Source organism: Scylla paramamosain, chromosome 19, assembly GCF_035594125.1.
Source record: "Scylla paramamosain isolate STU-SP2022 chromosome 19, ASM3559412v1, whole genome shotgun sequence".
Classification (NCBI taxonomy): Eukaryota; Metazoa; Arthropoda; class Malacostraca; order Decapoda; family Portunidae; genus Scylla; species Scylla paramamosain.
Window position 1 is genome coordinate 2,750,001 of NC_087169.1, and position 12,500 is coordinate 2,762,500.

Consider the following 12,500-nt stretch of genomic DNA (forward strand, 5'->3'; position numbering starts at 1 on the left):
GAGAGAGAGAGAGAGAGAGAGAGAGAGAGAGAGAGAGAGACTGGGGTGTGACTTTATCGCAGAAACATGATAAGACACAGCTAGGGTAGGTCAAATCTTGCCCATGGTCAGACGCTGAGAGAGATAGAGAGAGAGAGAGAGAGAGAGAGAGAGAGAGAGAGAGAGAGAGAGAGAGAGAGAGAGAGAGAGGGAGGGAGCGAAGGAGTCGCGTGACTTTATCGCAGAAACATGATAAGGCACAGAAAGCAGGTCAAATCCTGCCGCTTAGTCAGACGCAGAGAACCAGTTATTGAGAGAGGACATACCCAGCATGGCACGGAAATCAAAGCGAGCTATTCACCTGAAAGCCGCGGGTGCACTTAGTGCGGAGAAGAGGAAAGAGAGGAAAAAAGCAGCAGAGAAAGGTGAACAAGCATGTGAGCCTCCTCCTGGACTACCAGCTGCAGCGATGGGAGAGTCTCAGCCCGGACCATCCCTCGTGAAGAGAAAAAAGGTGGACACAAGTAACACAACAGATGAGCCGCAGTTGAAGGAAGACATGCCTCCTGCTTTACTGAAAAGAAAAGTAAGAGAAAAAGAAACTGTGCCAGTGAAACCACAGAAAGAGGAGTACCTCATTATCAGCAAGAAAAAACTGCTGCAACTCTTTGAAAATTATGAGTTTGTGTGCCCGAAGTGTAAAAACAAATCCAGGCAGAGTACCACCGTATCATCTGTGAGGTTTGGTGCTGTACGAAGAATTCATTCCCAGTGTGAAGTGTGCGGTGAGGAAGAACAGCAATATACCTCCAACAGGGTGGCACCACGTGGGAAATTTGATGCCAATGTGAAATTGGTAGAATTTGCCTTATCAAACAATGGTTTCAAAACCATTGAAGATATGGAAGAGACTTTTGAAAACAAGTTTATGTCATCAGCGTCATTTCATAAGATTGCTAAAACAGTTGAAACAGAAGGCATTACTAAAAGTGAAGAGGCACTCAGTGATGCGTGTAAGCTGGTACACAAGTTCATCGAAAGCCAAGAACCAGGAGCTCCTACAGTAAAAGATATCTCAGTAACTTGTGATGCAACATGGTCTAAGAGAGGCATCGTTGCAAAATATGGAGTAGTACCAGTCATCCACCTGGAAACTGGTCTAGTGCTGGACTACGAGTTACTCTCGAAGTACTGCCACTATTGTGAAATTCATCAGAATGATGAAGGAGACTGGTACAGTGATCATGAACAACACTGCCAAAAAAATTATGAGGGTAGTTCCCCTGCCATGGAGGTGGAAGGATGGAAAAGGTTGTGGATGAGATCCATAGAAAAGTGTAAATTTCGTTACACAACCGTAATATCAGATGGTGACTCAAAGGCATACACAGCCATTGTAAATGAGAAGATTTATGGAGAAGATATTGAGGTAAAGAAAGAGGAATGTATAAATCACGTGGCAAAAAGAGTTGGGAAAGCTCTGAGGGACTTTGTGCAACAGAGAAGTAGGAAAGGTGAAGGTGTTGGAGGGAGAAAGAGAGGGAGTCTGACTCAAGCTACCATACAAAAACTGCAAGATTATTATAGATATGCCATAATCAATAATAAAGGAAACATTGGAGAGATGAAGAGGGCAATTCTGGCATCATTAGAACACAGCGCCAGCACAGATGACAGTCCTGCACATCACATGTGCCCTGAAGGCGAAGAAACTTGGTGTTTCTATAATAAACTAATTCATGAGAATAAAGAAGTGCCTGCTGGTATGCATAATAAGAAAATTCGCCACCCCATAAGGAAAGACGTAAAGGAGGAGCTGTTGCAAGTGTATAAAAGATTTTGCGCGGACGAACTCCTGTCAAGGTGCAGTGGCTTCACGCAAAATGCAAATGAGAGCCTGAATGGAGTCATGTGGTCAATGGCACCTAAGATCAGATTCTTTCATAGTGTTAGAATGCAATATCTTATTGGAAAAGCAATAACATGTTTCAACTTTGGGTACACAAGGACTCTCCACGAAAGGCATGGACCTGTCGGCAAAGAAATTGCCAAGAAACGTGACAGGAGAAGTACTTCTAAGTACCTGATAAGACAACAACAAAAAGAAGAAAGAAGAAGAAAGAAATCAAAAGATATGAGAAAGGAAGAGAGCCTCAGAGCAAGGGAAGGTACAAGTTATGAAGCTGGAGGATTCTAAGTTGTAACTTTTTTGGGTAGAAATAGCTGAGGAGGAGAGGGAAGAGGCCCATCCCTGGTAAAAATAAACCCCTCTCCAAGGAAACAGCTACTTCGAAAAGCCCCCAGGGGTGAGACGAGTAAAACTTGTCGGTAAAGGCCAAAATAAAATAAAATATTATATATTATAATAAACGCGTCTGCTCATCTCTCTCTCTCTCTCTCTCTCTCTCTCTCTCTCTCTCTCTCTCTCTTTGTGTGTGTGTGTGTGTGTGTGTGTAATCTGACCCACCCCCATGGTAAACCTTTGGTGTTCACACACACACCTCACTTGTGCGGTGTGTGTGTGTGTGTGTGTGTGTGTGTGTGTGTGTGTGTGTATGTGTGTGTGTGTGTGTGTGTGTGTACAATTTTATTTTTTTTTTATTTATTTATTTATTTTTTTTATAACTCAGGGGAGTTCTCCCGGAGCTCATTTGGTGATGGTGGTGGTGGTGATGGTGGACCGTCCACCATCACATATCTATCGGTCTTTATTATAAAATAGCCTTGGAGGCCTAATCGCCTCCTCCTTTCATTCATTGCCTTCATCGTTTGTATCATCTGTTTGAGTCTTTCTTGATCCATGCTGAACTGAAAAATTGTAAAATAGAGCGCTATAATTTTTATCCAATATTTGCAAACTTATACTCCATATGAATTATTAGCAGAAACACATCCTACCAGAGGGATGTCTCGATAGAGTCTGAACACATGTGGCCGAGGCGTCGTAGTACCTACAGGTCACGTACAGGTTCTTGGCAGGAAACTGACAGGTTTACAACGCGCTAGCCTGACAGCTAGTATACCCATCCGCGTGGCGAGCACGTGGTCTCGGGGAAATATTACCTTTCTTTCCCTCAGCGCACACACACACAACATAGGCCTACTCAGTGTGTGTGTGTGTGTGTGTGTGTGTGTGTGTGTGTGTGTGTGTGTGTGTGTGTGTAAGCACGTATTTTATTTATTTATTTTTTTTTATAATTCATATAGTGTATAATTTTATTTCTATAGACCACCATTACCAATTCACGTTTTCTATCATCTACATACTCAAGAAAGAGTACTAGAAAATGGGACACTAAAGTAATTTGCCATTCAAGCCGTGTAACTCAAAAAAATTTTTATTTGTGATTTTCTGAAAACACGTTTTTCCCACTTTCTTGGCCAATATCTCCTGTAATTTCTGCAATACAGAACTAACACTTCACACATGTTTTACATGCATATATATGTATAAAAGTATGTAGCGATTTTGGACAATAAATAAATCTGCTGCTTCTGAAAAAATCACGAATGAGGATGAAATTTTATACTTTTTTTCCAAGTGGCATTTTCAACATATTTCGGAGTGATAGGAGAAATTCCAGAACATAGTTTCATTGCTGAATGTCTTCAGAATACGCTGAAATAAATATCTCATAAAAAAAAAAAATCTACGATTTTAAATTGAATTTTATATGACCGCATATAAAACAAATAAAATATATACTATCTATGACCCAATAGTTATGAAACTTGGTCAGAATATGTAAATGCTCATGAGAAACACAATGGTTATAAGACTTTAGCTCTAAGTACAACCTTGGAAAAATTGGAGTCATCTGTGTGGTCCCCCCTTAATCACTCCTCGTCCTCGTCCTCCTCCTTTTCCGTCTTCTCCTTCTCCTCCTCCTCCTCCTCCTCCTCCTCCTCCTCCTCCTCCTCCTCCTCCTCCTCCTCCTCCTCCTCCTCTTTTTCTTTACATCCTCAGTCCTTACTCAACTTATCACCTCACTCCATCTTTTTCCCTCCTTTCCTGCACCCCCTCCCTCCCTCCCTCCCACCCTCCGTTCCTCCATCAGTTCCTCCACTAACGCCTTCTTTTTGGTTCAAATTCAACCGCCCTAACGTCCCTAACGGTCTTTAACGGTCCTAACTGTCTCCGGCTCTCAAGAAAATGAATTAATTTGAATCCAACTGCTGTGGTCTTAGAGAGAGAGAGAGAGAGAGAGAGAGAGAGAGAGAGAGAGAGAGAGAGAGAGAGAGAGAGAGAGAGAGAGAGAGAGAGAGATCAATTTGAAGAATGAATAAAGGAAAGAGGGACGTGGTTCAGAGAGAGAGAGAGAGAGAGAGAGAGAGAGAGAGAGAGAGAGAGAGAGAGAGAGAGAGAGGATAATTAGGGATGCCTCGAGACTGTAGCAACACTCCGTAATGGCTTCCTCTAGACCGCCATCTTGAATTTCTGTCTGCAAGGAGGAGGAGGAGGAGGATGAGAATGAGGAGGAGGAGGAGGAGTAGGAGGAGGAGGAGGAGGAGGAGGAGTAAGGTGGTGCCGTCGAGACGCGCCTTGGGAGAGAGGAAGGAAGGAGGGAGGAGAGGAAAGAAGAGAGAGAGAGAGGGAGGTATGGAGGAGGAGGAGAGGAGAGATGGACGGAGGTAAGAAGGGAGGGAGGAGAGGAGAGATGGAAGGAGTAGAGGGAGGGAGGAAAGAAGAGGAGGGAAGAAGGGAGGAAAAAAAGCTCGCAGGAGGAACGGAAAAGTCTGATATCTATAAAAAGACAGAATGTTGTGGCCATTGTTGAGAGAGAGAGAGAGAGAGAGAGAGAGAGAGAGAGAGAGAGAGAGAGAGAGAGAGAGAGAGAGAGAGAGACGTTTATTATAATGAGACGATTATTGCTCATTCACTGTTTACCGTCTCTCTCTCTCTCTCTCTCTCTCTCTCTCTCTCTCTCTCTCTCTCTCTCTCTCTCTCTCTCTCTCTCTCTCTCGTGAAGGTGTGTTATATGGAGTGTTCAATAATTGTTTAGTTGTCTGGAATCGTTTTCTTGATTTATAGAGGGCATTAGTTATGTATTATTATTATTATTATTATTATTATTATTATTATTATTATTATTATTATTATTATGGTGAACGTAATCACACGGTTACCATTTGTAAGGAGAGTAATTATTGTGAAGTGAGTGAGACATGACGTGAATGATATAAGTAAAGTGACGAATGAATAACTGAATGAAATGAAATGAGTGAATGAGAAGTAATATAAGTGAAGGAGGTAAGTTAATGAGTTAGGTGTGGTTTTGGTTCTGTATCCAAATTAATATGCACTGAAATATAATGTGAGTTTGGCTCGTGACCAGAACACACTTAGGGAGAAAACTGTTTGTGGTTCTGTATCGAAATTAATATGCAATGAAATATACGGTAGTGTGAGTTTGTGTCGTGACAAGAGCACACTTATGGAGAAAATTAGAGTTATAGTGTTTATTACAGAAGTCATTGTTGTGGATTCTACAGGCAAGAGTTCTCAGTGATGTGCTTTTCTGCCTCTTCTGTTTATAACTCTTAAAAAATATATACATAAAATCAAATGCATAATGATAAGTGATTCAATGTTTTTCTTTTTTCCCTCGATCTCTTTCCTCTCCGTCTTGTTGTTTTTTCCTCTGTTACTTTTACTTATTATTCCATTTTCTTGCACTTCAAAAAAATAAATAATGCTGGTAAGATATTCGCTGTTTAACATTTTTTTCTTGTTGTCTTTGTTCTTCGTTTCCTTATTTTTCTTCTTTGCTTTTCTTCATTATATTGTTTCCACTATTTGATTTATTATTTTGTAGTGTTTCCTCTCTTTTGTCACGTTCTGTTTCCTTAGTTACTTTTCTCGCCTGTTTTTTTTTTTTTTCTCCACTCCTTGTATTTTTTTTTCCTATTTTTTAGTTTTTTTTTCTATGTTCTCGGTTTATATAATTTAAGTTGTTTATTCTTCCTTACTTTATTTTTAGTTTCCGTTCTTCTTTTCCTCCTCTTCCTTGTTTTCGCTTTCCTCTGTTTTCTTTCTTTCCTTTCTCGTTTTATCTCCATTTTTCTCTTTTTTTTCCTCTCCCCTTGTTCAATTTTGTTTCCCTATTCCTTGTTACTTTATTTCCACTTTCCATTCTTCCCTTTATCCAGTTTCCCTGTCTCCCTGTTTCCCCTTCCATCTCCTTCCTTCTCCCTATTATCATCTTCCCCTAACCCTTCGTGTGTGTGTGTGTGTGTGTGTGTGTGTGTGTGTGTGTGTGTGTATACGGGCGCCTTATCCACCCTCACGTAGGCTCCATTAGGCCTATTGACCCAGCCTATTTGTGTACATAAGTTCAGGCATGTACGTAAACTACTGCTGTGTGTAAGTAAACTGGGTATTGTGTATGTGTGTATGTATGTATGTATGTATGTATGTATGTATGTATGTATGTGTGTAGCTGTAGGGAAACTTTGTGCTATTTCATTCAAATTTATTGTTGATTTATTTTTTTATTTTATCTTATCTTATTTTTTTTGCTTGAAGGAAAATTTTATTCTATTTTTTTACTTGTAATGAAATTTTTTGTTAATTTTCTTTAATTTTATTATTTTCTTGGGGTAAGTTCATTGACTGTTTATTTTTCTGTGTTTGTTTGTATGTCTGCCTCTGTCTGTCTGTCTGTCTGTGGTTCTCTCTCTCTCTCTCTCTCTCTCTCTCTCTCTCTCTCTCTCTCTCTCTCTCTCTCTCTCTCTCTCTCTCTCTCTCAGAGATCTGTGTGTGTGTGTGTGTGTGTGTGTGTGTGTGTGTGTGTGTGTGTGTGTGATTTCACATAATTCTTCGTATTTTTCTATAATAATAAAATACTCTTTGATTTTCCTCACAATTCCATCATAAACTACTGGGAAAACATTCACTCATATAATATATTTTCCAATTCTCTATAATATTTTCTTTGATTCATTGCGTCCATTAAACCCAAACATCATTCTTCTTCTCTTTACATCACGTAAACTGCTTCTCTTCTCCCATATACACAACCACAACCACCATCGCCGCTGCAACCACCACCACCACCACCACCACCACCACCACTACCACGACCTGTCCACCCTTCCTTCTTTCAGTCTATTCAAGGCCATTCCATCAAAGCTTCTCTCGATTAACTTCTCTCTCCTCCCTCCCTCTCTTCCTTCAGGCTATTTCAGGAAAACTTTTATTCATTAACTTCTTCCTCTTTTCCTTCAGTCTATTTCAGAATATTCCAGGAAAAATTCTCTCCTTTAACACACACACACGCACACACACACACACACACACACACACACACACAAGCTCAGATCACTACCAGACCGCCCTAAGGAGACCTAACTAGTTTAGATAAGTCAAATCACTATTGAACCACATAAAGAAACTCAAACAAGCTCTAACAAGCCTGATAAGCCCAGATTATCCAAAGCAAGCCCAATAACCCTCGTAGCTAGCGTCACAGGGCTAAGGAGAGTTGTATGCAAAGACCACAAGCCTGATGTAACCCAACACAACCTTTTTTTTCCTTTTGTACATTCCTTTTTTTCCCTCACCACACCCTTTATCATAACCACACAAGCTCAAATCACTCTCCTAATAAGCCCAGACGAGCACACTGACTCTCGCAGCGTTCAAAGTACATAACCCTGATTTAATCCAACACCTAAGCCCTTTATCGTCTAGTATACCCATCTTTTTACATCAGACCCTTTATCATAACGACATAACCCCAAATCACTCTTCTGGACACCCTTAATAACACGTAATAAGCCCAATAACCCTCGCAGCGTAGCGTCGGGGGGCTAAGGAGTGTTACATGCAAAGTCCACAAGCTTGATTTAATCCGTGTTTACGCCCTGCCTAGCCGCGCCTGAGTCTCCGGCGGCTGTTTAAGGCTTAGTGTGGCAGCGTCTTGGAGCGAGGCGCACGTGGAGTGAAACATTGGCTAGTCAAACACAAAGCGGCGATATTTCAAGCCCGGCTACTCTCTTTTAACTAAGGGAGAGGAGGAGGAGGAGGAGAAGCAGGAGGAAGAAGAGGAGGAGGAGAAGGAGGAGGAGGAGGACGAGTAGAGAAAAAGAGGCCTTGTTCGTCCTTTTATTATTTTGTAAAATGTTTTTAAAAGGAGAAATTGTGAGGCAAGGGCAATTATTGTGATGTATCTGACCTAGGGAGAGGAGGGAGAGGGGAGACTGTGAAGGGAGCGAGGGAGAGGAAGAGAGAGGGAGAGAGAGAGTTATGGTGGGAGGGAGAGAATTACTGGTGGGAAGGAGAAGCGAAGGGAGAGAGAGAGTCATGGGTGGGTAGGAAGAGAGAGAGAGAGAGAGAGAGAGAGAGAGAGAGAGAGAGAGAGAGAGAGAGAGAGAGAGAGAGAGAGAGAGGTACAATGACATGGTAGGTAGATTGTGAGACAGACAGCCTGAGAAAGTAATAGACAGAGTTGGAAATCGGTAAGTGTATGGTGTGTGTGATGGGGTGGTCGAGGGTGGGAGGGCGCGGGAGGCGGGGCGGTGGGAGAGAGACTGATAAATGTAAATACGAGTAAGTGAATAGGATAAACTGGTGGAGAGATAGATAGAGGAGTCAACAAGTGAATGAAAGACACAGATGCAGATACGAGAAGGTGAATGAAGTAAATTGGTGAATAGATCAATAGATAAGGAGTCAGTAAGTGAAATAGAATAACTGGGTAAGAAGTCTGGATGGAGAAATGAATAGGGAATCAAATGAATAAATGCGTTAATACAAGGAGTAGGTAACATGGAAGCTTGATAGATTGATTAGCCAATTAGTGAATAAATAACTAAATACAAAAAGAAGGCAAGGTTAAAAATAATGAAACGTAAGTGATTCGAGTAAACAGACAGATGAATAACTATATTAATAAACAAACATAAGTGAATAAACTTTTTCTCAGGCAGCGTGGTGGGTGACTAGGTGAAGCTCGGTAGTCAGGCCATTAGAGTCCAGTTGAAAGAGAGCCTCAAAAGAAGACAAAGTAAATTAATGAATAGGGATGAGAGGTGGAGACTGCTAGGGATGTTTTACTGAGGGACTGCCACGTGTAGGCCTGAAGGCTTCTTGCAGCTTCCCTTACGCCCTCAAAACGTGTTCATATACGAGTAGATGCGTAAACAGTTATATATTTGCTTTTAGTAGATACGCATGACATATAAGTAAGAAAACAAATATTTTAACTAAATTGCGAAAATAATGAACTATGATGATGAAGAAACTTTGTCATGAAAAAAAAAGGAACAGAATGAATATCAACGGTTTTAAGATAGTGGATAGTGATGGATAACACACACACACACACACACACACACACACACACACACACACACACACACACACACACACACACACACATCACAAGAGGTAATAAAAAGAAGAAGAAGAAACTGCAATAATAATAATAACAGTACTGGAGAATATCAGCATAATTTGGATGGAGTGTTGCACGCAGCCTGCATGTTGAAGCGCCTTGGCCTCTCAGCAGGACTGTTTTCAAAGGCCACATAGATGATCAGTAGGATTCTCATCTCTAACTATTACAAGCTTGAACCCGTTATTTCTTATCCCATCTTGATTACTGACCTTGAGAATTTCGTTTGTTACCATTATTTACGTCACCAGTACCACAGAAAGACCTCATCAATCTCTTCTTAATCTTTTTTTGTCCTATCCTGACTACTGGTCTTGAGAATTTCGTTTGTTTACCGTTGATACATCGCCAGTACCACAGAAAGATCTCATCAATCTCCTCTTAATCTTCTTATCCTATCATGACTACTGACCTTGAGAATTTTGCTTACGTCACCCTTCTTGTATTCTCTGTGGCAATGAAAGACCTATCAGATCCCTCTTTAAACAGACGCCTCACTGGAGACAAGTGAAAGCGTAAATCTAACTTGATCAAGATTTAAGCCATTATTTCTCTATATAATCCTGAAGAAATCACTCTTAAAAATATAACATATACGTATATTTCATGAGAATCTCTCTAATGCATTAGAGAGAGAGAGAGAGAGAGAGAGAGAGAGAGAGAGAGAGAGAGAGAGAGAGAGAGAGAGAGAGAGAGAGAGAGAGAGAGAGAGAGAGAGAGAGAGAGAGAGTAAATTATTGGTGTTTATCATATTTTTTTCCCATCATGTGCATTAGGGTCGCCATTCAGTGAGAGAGAGAGAGAGAGAGAGAGAGAGAGAGAGAGAGAGAGAGAGAGAGAGAGAGAGAGAGAGAGAGAGAGAGAGAGAGTAAAGGAGGAGGCAGTAGACACCTGCCGAAACGATAATTACTCCCAGTGAGGTGTGCAGCACTGTTCAGGGGGTGCTGTGAACTTATCATTAAACCCAGCTGTGACCTCACTGAACGTTTCCCTTTGTGTCTCACAACACAAGGGGGCAGTCACAGCCTGCCCTCTAAAGACAACTCTCTTCCTCCACACAAAACTACAAGCACCTAATAACACACACACCCTTCACTCAAAAATTTTAAAATCATCATGGCGACTCCTACACCAGCCTCGGAGTCCTCATCTGGGGAGGGGACCATAAATGTCCCCAGGTCGGACTGCCTTTCTGTCGACTACCCTAAGTGTCTTGACACCCCCCTCAACTTTTTCTTCATTAACTTCTGCAAAATTCGCGGTCTAAGATCTAATTTTCAATCTGTAGAACACCACCTCTCCTCTTCTAAACCTCATCTTCTTTTCCTCACTGAAACTCAGGTGTCTGAGGCAACTGACAGTAGCCCCTTTTCTGTTCCCTCCTACTTTCTCTATCCTCATTTTCGATCCAAAGCTGGATGCTGCGTTTATGTGCGCAATGACTTAATCTGCTCTCGTGCCCACGCTCTTGAATCTTCCGAGTTTTCCACCATCTGGCTACGACTACAGAGTCACTCTCATACTAAATTTATCTGTGCTGTATACCTCTCACCTAACTCCTCTGATTATAAGAAATTCTTTGACTACTTAACTTCCAAAATGGAGCACATTCTGACCCTCTTCCCTTTTGCAGAGATCTCCATTCTTGGAGACTTCAATGTTCACCACCAGCTTTGGCTTTCCTCTCCCTTCACTGACCATCCTGGTGAACTAGCCTACAACTTTGCTATCCTCCATGACCTAGAGCAATTGGTGCAACATTCTTGACCTTTTCCTGACCTCTAATCCTTCTGCTTATGCTGTCACCCTTTCTTCTCCGTTGGGCTCCTCCGATCACAATCTCATATCTTTACCTTGTCCTATCGCTCCAATCCCTCCTCAGGATCCCCCTAAGCGAAGGTGCCTCTAGCGTTTTGCCTCTGCTAGTTGGGGGGACCTGAGGAGGTATTTTGCTGAATTTCCTTGGAATGACTACTGCTTCCGTGTCAGAGACCCGTCTTTGTGTGCTGAGCGCATAACAGAGGTGATAGTGTCTGGCATGGAGGCGTACATTCCTCACTCTTTTTCTCGTCCTAAACCTTCTAAACCTTGGTTTAACACAGCTTGTTCTCGTGCTATACATGATAGAGAGGTGGCCCACAAAAGGTACTTAAGCCTTCCATCACCAGAATCTCATGCACTTTATATTTTTGCCCAGAACCATGTTAAGTCTGTTCTCCAACTAGCCAAAAACTCCTTCATTAACAGAAAATGTCAAAACCTTTCAAGATCTAACTCCCCTCGTGATTTCTGGCATCTAGCCAAAAATATATCCATTAACTTTGCTTCTTCTTTCCCTCCTCTATTTCAACCAGATGGCACCACTGCTATCACATCTATTTCTAAAGCTGAACTCTTTGCTCAAACCTTTGCTAAAAACTCTATCTTGGACGATTCTGGGCTTGTTCCTCCTTCTCCTCCACCCTCTGACTATTTCATGCCACGTATTAAAATTGTTCGCAATGATGTTTTCCATGCCCTCGCTGGCCTAAACCCTCGGAAGGCTTATGGACCTGATGGGGTCCCTCCTATTGTTCTCCGAAACTGTGCCTCCGTGCTTGCACATTGTCTAGTCAAACTCTTTCAGCTCTGTCTGTTAACATCTATCTTTCCTTCTTGCTGGAAGTTTGCCTACATTCAACCTGTTCCTAAAAAGGGTGACCGTTCTAATCCTTCAAACTACCGTCCTATTGCTTTAATTTCCTGCCTATCTAAAGTTTTTGAATCTATCCTCAACAGGAAGATTCTTAAACATCTATCACTTGACAACCTTCTATCCGATCGCCAGTATGGGTTCCGTCAAGGCCGCTCTACTGGTGATCTTCTGGCTTTCCTTACTGAGTCTTGGTCATCCTCTTTTAGAGATTTTGGTGAAACTTTTGCTGTTGCCTTGGACATATCAAAAGCTTTTGATAGAGTCTGGCACAAAGCTTTGATTTCCAAACTACCCTCCTACGGTTTCTATCCTTCTCTCTGTAACTTCATCTCAAGTTTCCTTTCTGACCGTTCTATTGCTGCTGTGGTAGACGGTCACTGTTCTTCTCCTAAATCTATTAACAGTGGTGTTCCTCAGGATTCTGTCCT

At 41.7% G+C, this 12,500-nt stretch overlaps 1 protein-coding gene and 1 long non-coding RNA gene across 2 annotated transcripts in view; one reads left to right on the forward strand and one right to left on the reverse strand.

Moving 5' to 3' along the window:
- LOC135109582 (uncharacterized) overlaps positions 1 to 12,500 on the forward strand; it is a 24,374-nt gene that overhangs the window by 6,319 nt on the left and 5,555 nt on the right. The gene's annotated exons all lie outside the window — the stretch shown is intronic.
- The window catches only part of LOC135109579 (uncharacterized), a 25,610-nt gene continuing 25,481 nt past the window's right edge, over positions 12,372 to 12,500 (reverse strand). The window contains exon 3 of the mRNA XM_064021004.1: positions 12,372 to 12,500. This exon is cut by the window's right edge and continues 418 nt beyond it. The gene's annotated coding sequence lies outside the window, so the exon portion shown is untranslated.